Below are 10,444 nucleotides of genomic sequence, written 5' to 3'. Positions count from 1 at the left end.
GGTGGGAAACATTCTGTGCTGAGCTCCAACCATGAGGCTTTTCAGGGATCCACTGACCTCTTGGATGGGGAAGGGGAGGGTGGGTTCCCTGACCCCACAGAGGGCATCCTGGAGCTGCCTCTCCATTTTGGGTGCCCCTCCTGGGCAGGAGCTCAGGAGGGCTGGGGAAGGCTCTGGGAAGGGACCTCCTGGGGATGGGAGTGGTCAGCATCCTCAGGCTGCAGACGGTTGGCAGGTGGGAAGAGCAGGGGCCATGCCAGGCAGGGGCCTGGGGTGTCCTTCAGGGATAGGTGGGAGGGGCCAGGGAAGGATATCATGGCCTGGACTAGCTGTAAGTGGAAGGTGGACGGTTAATATGCAGATGGAGTTGGGTAAGGATAGGGCAGTGGGTCTGTCCCCTGGAGGGGGGGGGCAATGGCTCTGGCCAACTGGACACCAGCCCCATGATCCCTTGGACCTTGACATGGTATCAGGCTGCCCCCAGGTTTAGAGCTGGGGTTCAAAGTCAGCCTTGTAGAACAGCCAGCCTTGGGATGAAGTGTGTGCTGGGATTTGGGGCACATGAATGGTGAAGGGTGGGTTCCCGGTCCCCTGGCCCAAGAGGAGGAGGAGTTTTCCATGGAGCACCTGCATGAGGACAGGCCTGAGCTCCAGGGAAGGAAGTAGCTGTCCCCAGTGTGGGTTCTGGGGCTTCTCTCTCTGTGCCTCCATTCCTCACAGCCTCCTGAGCGGGTGGGTGAGTGAAGCAGGTAGGAGGGGCCAGAAGGGGGTCAGCCCACTGGACTGTCTCTGACAGGGACTGGTCTCTGGAAGCCCCTACCTGGGGTCAGGCCAAACCAGACCCTGGGCCTTACCATCTGCTGCTGAATCACCTCTTCATAGGTGTTACCCAGGAGGGCTCCGCCCAGCCCTCCCTTGGAGCCGACCAGGAAGTCCCATCTGTGCTGCAGAGACTGCTGGGCCCTGAGGCTCCAGGCCCTTCTGCAGGAGACTTTGCCAGCTTTACCCCTGGCCCCAGGGAACCACTGGCATTTCAGGAGGCTGGCCCCCAGGCCCCAGAAGCCTCGGGAACACCTGGTAAGCCATGCAGGAAACTGGCTGCAAGGACACATCCTGTGCTGACCCTGTCCTGGCCAAGGAATGACCTCGGGCTCTGAATTTGCACTTGGCCACCCCAGCATTCTCAGCATGGTGTCAGTTAGGTGCAGGTCTGGCCCAGTGTCCCTCTCAGGACCAAGAGTAAGGCAGCTTCATCTTGTCTGTCATCACCACCAGCTGTGACAGATTGGTGCCCACAAGGGATGGAGAGGCTAGGGATGACATCTCTGTGGGAGGCTGCTGGATCAGAGTGGCCACAGAGTTCTGGTGTCCAGGAATGCGGTGATGGAGCAAACCCCTGGTGTTGCTTGGCCTGCCTTGGCACTGGTGTTCACTTTCCCTGCTGCTGCTTTGGGGAGCAAGCCGAGCCCCTTCCCATCCTGGGCTCCCTTTCCCTCCACTCATTCCCTGTGTCCTGCCTGAAGATGGAGGGGTTCCCCTAAGTTCAGCCTCCATCCAGCCCTATCCTTGGAGGCCCAGCACATTGCCCCTCCGTGCCCACCCCAGTGCTGGCTCCAGCCTGCGATGCCTCAGTTCACCTGCAGCCAGCCTCAGGGCCCTGGAGAACCTCCCCAAGGCACCACCGCCTGCTCTAAGTGACCACCTGGTCACTTAGACCACCTGCTCAAAGCCCTACTTTTCTAGCCAGTCTGTTAGGCTATTCTCTGTTTTGTCCCTGGAAACTGATAGAGTGGGTCTTGTCTGTGTGCTATGGCCACAATACAACTTGTAGTGCTGAGTGACGTCACCTGCAGTCTCTCCTGCCCTTTGGAAGTTGCCAGAGCCTATGGCATCCATGGCGTGGGATATGGCCACTTTCCTGGGTCACCGACCTATGCTGTCAGGATGTTCCCTGGATGGCAGCCTAGCTGCTGGGCAGGGACACTGAAGTGAGTGTCCCTGGTGGGGCAGGTGCCTACAGAATGGACCCCAGCCAGGAAGCACATGCTGAGCCATGGGCTGAATCTGGGCTTTGGGGAGAGTCTCACCCATGGTCCCCAGGTCCCTGCAAGCAGTGGTCTTGCTGAGCATACACACACCCTGGCCTGGTGATGTGGGGGACAGTTGGGCAGTGCATGGCCGAGGAGGGTCCCTTGAGCCCCAGCCCAGCTCTGTCTCCTGAGGCTCCTCATCTCCCGGCATCTGAGAGCCCAGAGATGCCACAGCCTCTTATCCGGAAAGTCCTGGAGCAGGAGACGGTGACTGGTTCTGGGGCCCTGGGATGGACTGTCCCCATCCAGTAACCTCCCCCAGTTAACTGAGTCATGAGATGGGGGCAGTCCTATCAAGGACAGCTCATGGGTGGGCAGGTCCATCCACTCTGGCCGTGTGGTACGCAGAGGCAATGGGGTGGTCCTGTGGCCTCCTGTGCACTCCTTGACTGCCCCAAGCCAGTAGGCAGGGAAGAAGGCCAACCTTAGGGCAGGAGGTGCAGGAAGCCCCCACAGCAAGGAAAAGGGTCTTCCATTTGCACACCTCATTCCCCTGCATGTGAGGAAAGCCTAGGACCCCATCTTGTCACCTCTAGCCAGCAGAAGCTCACCTAGCTCTGTGATTCCAGGGTGGAGGGTGCTGCCTGGCCAGGGGCAGGTGCCCGGAAGATGCTCTGGGATGTCTACAGCCATGTAATCACAGAGACAACACAAATGACCTATGTGTACCAGCCCATTGACACCAGTGCTACAAGTTCAAGTATGGGGGTCAGGGGTCAGGGCATGCTGTGAGGATGGCCCTGCAGTGCCTGGGCTGGGGGCACTTGCTTCGAGGGTGGAGGGGCCCACTAGGTCCCCGCCTGCTTCAGCCCAGGTTCCCCACCCCTTCTCTTATTCCACAATGGGAGGTGGCTGTAGCTCTCCTCCAGGAGAGGCAGGCACTACAGATCCGGTTTCTGCTAGACCCAGTCTTGGAGAGAGCCACCACCCCCTATCATGTTCTGCCTGCCTTGGCTAGACTGTTCTCCTGACTGCTGGGCCAGCTGAGGGCAAAGCAGGGAGACAGTGGTTGGATGGAAGGAAGAACTTCCCAATTACCAGGGGGCCCTTTTGCCTGTTGCCCTGGGGTGTACTCAGAGCCTCACTGACCAAATGTGTGGGCTGTGCAGCCTTGGAATCCCTCCTAATGTCCCCCTTTCCACCTCTTCCCAGGGCCCCCAAGCATGCAGGTGACCATTGAGGATGTGCAGGTTCAGGCCGGTGGTACGGCAAAGTTTGAGGCTGTAATTGAGGGGCACCCACAGCCCACTGTGATATGGTACAAGGTAAGAGCTGGCCAATGAAGGCAGGGTGGGGCGCTCAGAGGTCGGAGGCACCTGTGTGTGCATGTGTATATGAAAACTGCACCACATGATCCTAGCTGTGCGGCCCCTCCTGCAATCCCCAAGCCCATCAGTGCTTGGCATGGGGCTGGACCTGAGGCTGACACACAGCAGGTGCCAGGGAAGTGCAGGTGGGCCTGATGCTGAGATGGGCTGATGGCGTCCTGGCCTGCTGGTGTTTCAGGACGGTGTCTAACTGGAGGACAGTGCCCGGCTGAGCCAGCAGAAGGATGGCAGCACTCACTGTCTTCTACTGAAGGATGTGGCCCAGCAAGATGCAGGCATCTACACCTGTCTCGCACACAATGCTGCTGGCAAGGTGCTCTGCAAGGCAGAGCTGCTGGTCCTTGGGGGTAAGCTGCAGAGACTCCCAGGCCCAGGGCCGCTCGGTCTCCACATGGCATGCCCAGTCCCCACAGGGACCCCAGTTCAAAGTTTCCATGGGCCACAGGCCCAGGCCCAGGGAACAGCCTGCCAGGTCCACAGTTCTGGGGACGAGGGCCAGGGCAGTGCCTTTGCCATCCTAACTACCTTCTGTGCTGTCCACAGGAGACAGTGAGCCAGATTCAGAAGAGCAGAGCCATCAAAGGAAGCTGCACTCCTTCTACAAGGTCAAGGAGGATATTGGCAGGTATACTCCAGCCTTTCTGGCCCCGGGAATGCCCAGGACCAGTGGCACAGAGTCACCATCCTGATCCCCCTCATCCTCATTTTGGAACTGTATCCTTTCTTCTCCTGGCCCCTTGGGGTTTGAGGAGGGGTGCAGTGGCCACCAGGCTGGGGATTGGAGGAGCATATGCCCCCTGCGCCAGGCAGGTTGTGATGGCCTCAGCCCACCTTCCTGTGCCCAATGCTGTGTGACAAGCAGCCTTGTTCCTGCTGCTCATGATGGTGTTGGTCAGGGGGTTCTTTCTCTCTAAGGGTGTCCATGGGGGTCACCAGGCAGGGTCAGTGGCTGAGCTGGTCCTGAGGGTCCAAATGTCCTCCGTGGAGACGGCCAGGGGTCTCCTCCCATGGGTGACCTCTCAGATGTAAGGAGAGGTGTGTCCTACACAGGTTACTCCAGGTCTTTGCCCACTGCCCATAGGTCCCTGACTGGGGTCTCAGTGTGGAGGGCCTTGTGGCTGGATCTGCTCCTGTGTTCTTGTCTCTCCCCTGAGGAGTGATTTGTGCAGACAGGCCAGGTGCCCCCACCCTACCACTGCCCTGTGGCCTCAGTACCCAGGCAGCCCCCCTCATCTCGGCTGGATGCTGTCTGGGATTCCAGGGTCCCATGGCACCTCCTCTCAATCTGAGCACCAGTACCCCACCCTTGAGACCGCAGAAACCCTGTCCTGGTCACCTCCTGGTGGGTTCCAGCCTCAGCTGCTTTCCTTGACCAGGCCCCAGGTGCTCATCAGAGGAGCTGCTGGATCGCCTCTTCAAAAAGAGCATGGTGACAGAAGCTGAGGTGACCCTGCACCTGCCTGCCACTTGCCTGAGCTGCATGCAGGTCCCAGCCCCACCCAGACACAGCTGCCCCAAATGTGGCCCAGGCCCCACCTCTCTGATTGCCAGGCCCCATGGCTACTCAGGCTTTGTGCCCAGCTGCACTGCCTGGCTTCCTGCAACCTTGCTTGTTCCTGGGGATTTCTCTGGCTTTGGCACTTAGGGCTCAGGGTGCCACCTACCCTGTGGGCTTGTCCCAGGTGCTAGACTGGAGCACTCAAGCATGATGAGTTAAGGTGGGGGGCCGGGGACCCTCCCTGAGCACAGCATTTGCCATAGGTCAAGGTCTACCTCCAGCAGCTGGTGGAGGGATTGCACTATCTGCACAGCCATGAGCTCCTCCACGTGGACATAAAGGTACTGCCCCTCGGGGCCCCTCCAGAACCTGGGTGGGAGAGGGGAGCCCTCGGCCTGCAGGATAGGAAGGGACAGGCCTACCATGTCCAGTTTCCTTGACAGGGCTTGCTGTCCTGCAGGGACTGGATGCACTGCTAAGTGGCAGCTCATCCTTGGGCTCTGCTCTGGCAGTCAGACTGTCAGAGCATTGGCCTGACTCACATTGGCCTCATGGACCCTGAATGAATCCCTAAGGCCTGGAAACCCTGGTGGCCCAACCCCCATAGACTCCCCAATAATTTCTGACAGCCCCCTAATATCTTGATGGTGCATACTGCTCGTGAAGACATTAAAATCTGCGACTTTGGCTTTGCCCAAAAAATCACCCCTTCACAGCAACAGTACAGCAAGTACGGCTCTCCAGAGTTTGTGTCCCCCAAGATCATTGAGCAGACCACCGTAAGCGAGGCTTCTGACATCTGGTGAGTGTTCAGGCTGAGTCAAGACTGTGACCCTCCTGGGACCATGCTGGGGAGTAATCTGGCAGCCCAGCAGCCAGCCAAAGTGTCCTCTCTGAACCTCTGCCTCTTTCTGCACCCCTGGGATTCCCCATGCCTCCTCCCACATACCCCTTGCCTGTGGCCAGGCCTGGGGTGACTCACAGTGGGTGGTTTTCTTTCTGCAGAGCCATGGGGGTCATCTCTTACCTCAGGTGATCACAGCCTGTTCTTGGCAGCTGCTTCCTCAAAGCCAACCTTTCTGCAGAATCCTGAGGGCCACGTGTGCTGCTGGCCACACCCCAGACCAGAGAACCAAGAGCCCAGGGGCAGCTATCTTGGGAACAGGCAGTCAGCCAACACTGATAAGAGGCTCCTGCCCACTGCTCCTCACAAACACCCTGTCATCACTAGGCAGAGCTGAGCTGACCCTGTAGGGTCTGTGGGATTTTTGTCCAGAGTGCACTCATAGTGGTCACTGCTGCCCTTAAGATGCTGATGGTACAGACTGATCCTTGACCTCTGCAGACTAAGACCTGTCCCCATCTCAGACATAGACTGGTGCCTATCTAGGCTCCCTGGGCTTTTGTTCCAGCCGAGCCTGGATCCCTAGTTCAGACTGAGGCCAAGTACCCACCCAGGGTTGAAGCAGCACCCAGCCTTGGCATACATCCCTGCTTCAAGTTAGCCTGGGTCTCCTTTGTAAGTTCAGCCCTGTACCCACCTCTGGCCATGAGAGCCTCAGGTTAAAGCAGGGCCCCCATGCAGGCTGAAGTTTCCTTGATGCCTGTCTCAGCCTGAGTGGGGACCCCAACCCTGGTCTGAGCCCAGACACCCTCTTAGCTTTGCCTGGATTGGTGTTCCAAGCTGAGGCAGTATCTGGGTAACCTCAGATACTGCTGGGTAGGAGTGGTGCCAGAGTTCGTCCCCAGGGGCTTTGTTTGAGGGCAGGCTCTGCCTGTTTCCAGCCTGACCTGCTCCTCCCCATTTGCGTGAGAGAGTGACCTTGCCACCCTGCTGAATGTGCTGGAGGGGCAGGTGTCCTGGAGCAGCCTCATGGATGCCCACCTCAGTGAGGATGCCAAGGACTTCCTAAAGGCCACACTGCATAGGGCCCCAGGGTGAGTGCATGCCTCTCTTGCCTGCCCAGGGTGTGGCCAGCCCTGCCCAGAGTCAGCTGACTGCCTGGCTGACCTGGTCTTCGCTTTACCTCCAGGTCCCGGCCCAGTGCCTCCCAATGCCTCACCCACCCCTGGTTCCTGGTGAGTAGGCCCAGCCTGGCTCAATCCCCAGGCCTGCAGGGAGGGACATCCAACCCAAGGGGGACAAGGGCCTGCCTGCATCAGCACATATGGTGGTGGCACACAGGCCCCTGTGCCCCAGTTCAGAGGACACTTGTCCCTTCAGACAGGGTTGAGATCCTGAGACCCTCACAGGGGGTCAGGGCCTCCCCTACGACCTCTGGCCTTTACTTTGCCCTGTCTGGGCAAAGTAAGAGGATGAGCCCATGAGGCCCCAGGGCTGAGGGCAAGTCTACCTGCCCCTGCCTAGCTGGGCCTCCATCCCAGGAGGGGCCCCCATTAGGGTGCTGGGGTCTCTCCTCAATGTGGGTGCTCTCTCACACCCCAGAAATCCATGCCTGTGGAGGAGGCCCACTTCATAAACATCAAGCAGCTCAAGTTTCTCCTGGCCAGGAGCCGCTGGCAGGTGAGCTGTCCCCTGAAAAAGGGGTGAGAGCAGGGTCAGAAACACAAGCCCAAGCCCGCCTAGCACACTCCCAGGCCTGGCACCTCATCGGATCTCAGCCATGAGTGCCAGGCGCCTAGGGATTCCCAGGGGCCAGGCAGAAGCCAAGAGCCCTGGTGCAGAGGTTCCCACTGCTCTGGGCCCCCACCACTTTGGCCCACTGGGAACGTGGAGGGAGAAGGCCTGCTTGGTGCCGCGGCCCCACCCAGCGGCTGCTCTGTGACACCCCCAGCGCTCCCTGATGAGCTACAAGTCCATCCTGGTGATGCGCTCCATCCCAGAGCTGCTGCGGGGCCCCACCTGACAGCCCTCAATCTCTCCCTGGGAGTGGCCGGCACCTGCGCGCAGAAGCCAGCGGCTCCTCCAGCTCCTTCTCCTGGTACAATGAGCTCGCCCCTTTTTCCAGGGCCAATTCGCTGCCATCCTCGCCGGTGACCCATTCCCCACTGCTGCACCCACGGGGATTCCTGCGGCCCTCGGCCAGCCTGCCGGAGAAGGTCCAGGCCCCACCAGCCTCACAGCAAGGCGCAGGGCCCCTGGCAACCCCCGGCTGCATTCCCTGGCACAGTGTCATCAGCAGTCTGTTCTACCAGCAGGCAGGCGACGGCCCTGAGCAAGGCGCCCTGGTCCCTGGAGGCCGCCGACACGCACCTACTCAAGGGCGGGTACTTCTCCAGGGCCTTGCCTGGTCTGCGTGAGCCGCTGATGGAGCATCGTGTGCTGGAGGAGGAGGCCACCAGGGAGGAGCAGGCCATGCTGCTAACCAAGACACCCTCTTTTGAGACGGCCCTGCGCCTGCCCAGCGCCAGTGCCCATGAGGCCCCTGGCTGTAGCCACTCCCTGGACCAAGACCCTCCAAGTACCATCAGCTCCTTGAGTGAGGCCTGCAGTGAAGGACAGTGCCCTCCCACAGCCTCCACAGGTGAGGCTGGTGGGAGAGACCAGAAGCCCCTGAAAGGGCCCAGTCTGTCTCCATCACCTGCTAGAGACTCAGGGCCTGCTCTGCAAGCGGGGTCATCCAGGCTGGGGCAGGAGGCTCCTTCTTGTCATCCTAAGCAGGGTTCTGTCCCCCAAAAGGCCTGTGGCCCACTGTCACCTCAAACTCATAGCTGTTTTCCTCCAGGGTCTGTCAAGGAGATACTTCTGGAGGCCCCCTGCCCAGCCCAAACAAGACCCCTGCCAGGCTCTGAGAAGGAGCCTGGCAGCATCTCTCAACCTGGGGGGCCTTGGACCAGCTCCTCCAGCTCCCTGGAACCAACCTGCCCCACAGGCATGGAGTCCAGCCCTTCCCTGGACACTGGCAGCCTCTCTCTCAGGAGACTCAGCAGTCCCCTGACCCAACACCCCCCTTACCAAGGCCTCAGGAGCAGGCCACCACCCGGAAGTTCTCGTTGGGGTAATGTGTGGGCTTTGCGGGGATGGCAGGTTGCGGTACCTTTGCCTTTGGTGGGGATGCAGGGGGCATGCTAGGACAGGGTCCCTTGTCTGCCAGAATGGCCTTGGCTGTATCCCAGTCCTCCGAGGAGCAGGACGAGGCTGCAGTGGGAAGCCTTCAACCTCAGGCCGACTTGGGGACAGTGCCTGAGACCAGAAGGGCTACCCTGAGTGCTTCCCCAGAGCTGACCTCGTGGGAGCAAGAAGGGCAGGTGTCCCTGGTGCAAATCCGGGACCCGTCAGGGGATACAGAGGCTGCTGACACTGTGTCCTTAGACATTTCAAAGATGGATCCCGCCTACCTCAACCTCTCTGACCTATATGACATGAAGTATCTCCCATTCGAGTTCATAGTCTTCAGGATGGTCCCCAAGCCCTGGGAGCAGCCAGAGCAGCCCTCTCCTGAGGCTGAGGCTGGGGAGGAGCTGGCAGAGTTCCCTGAGGCTGCGTGGCCCTGGCCAGGGGAGCTGGGCCTTAGAGCTGGCCTGGAGATCACAGAGGAGCCAGAGATTCTGGAAGCACTGCTGGGGGAGGCTGCGGCCAGCAGAAAGCACAAGTGGTCACCCTCCCGTGGCCTATTTCAGTTCCCTGGGAAGTGTCTGCCACTGGATGAACCCCTGGAACTTGGGCACAGATGTAGCAATAAAAGTGCGAAAGCGACTGAAATGTCTTCTGCTTCACTCAGGGTATTCTGCGGCTCAGGGTATTCCGCATCCCCCTCCCCCGGGGTGGCTGGGCACCCCCATGGAAGGTGGGCTTGGGAACAGTTCCCTGGACAGTGCATCAATGGCAGTTCTTGAACAAAACCGCACAGAGGCAGAGGGGAGTTGCTGGCCACAGCAGTGGGTGGGGTTTTCAACCCGCATGTGATGATTGCTGGCTCTCAGCTATAGCGAAAAATAGATTGACATTCCAAAAGATGGACAGTTACTACAACAAAATAGCTGAGATAATTAACTTTATACAGAGATAAAATGTATTTGACTCACGTGTTAGAGAATCCAGCCTATGATGGATTGGCCAGTGGTGAAGCAGCACATCACAGTGGAGAAAAACCATTGAGGTCATCAGCCAGGAAGCAAAGAAGAAGAGAATAGAGCAGAGGTACTACTATCCCCCCGGAGGGCACACTCCAGTGACCTAATGCCCTCCCACCAGCCCAAAGTCTCTATTGCCTTCCAAGAGCAGTACATAGAACCAAGCCTCTCAGCATGCCCAACACCCTGCTCCAGCAGGATCCCAGTGGAGACATCCCAGAACTGGTCTTGGGTCCTTCTCTCCTATGTAACCCCCTCTCTCATGCCAGCCTTGAGGTCCCTCTGAGAACCAGGCCACCTCCCACTTCTGTCTCAGCACAGTTGAAGCACACAAGTCCAAAAAAGCCACTGCTGATGAGCTGTGTTGCCACCCCTGGGTGGGGTGTGGGGAGGCACCATCACAACTGCCCGCCCTCTGACAGTAGCCAAACAAACACATACCTGCCTCCTCAATTGCTCTTTGGGATGACCCAGATGAGCCCCAGTCCCTTGGT

General features: G+C 59.2%; 2 pseudogenes; both read left to right on the top strand.

Annotated features, from left to right (window-relative positions):
• The first annotated feature begins 2,174 nt into the window (after window positions 1–2,174).
• LOC144372162 (obscurin-like) lies at window positions 2,175–4,107 on the top strand (annotated as a pseudogene).
• A 283-nt stretch (window positions 4,108–4,390) lies between these two features.
• On the top strand, window positions 4,391–9,713 carry LOC144372161 (obscurin-like; annotated as a pseudogene).
• The last annotated feature ends 731 nt before the right edge of the window (window positions 9,714–10,444 follow it).

Source organism: Ictidomys tridecemlineatus, chromosome Y (genome assembly GCF_052094955.1).
Source record: "Ictidomys tridecemlineatus isolate mIctTri1 chromosome Y, mIctTri1.hap1, whole genome shotgun sequence".
In the NCBI taxonomy this organism is placed as follows: Eukaryota; Metazoa; Chordata; class Mammalia; order Rodentia; family Sciuridae; genus Ictidomys; species Ictidomys tridecemlineatus.
Note: the sequence above shows the minus strand (reverse complement) of the source record. Positions and strands in the feature narration are given on the sequence as shown.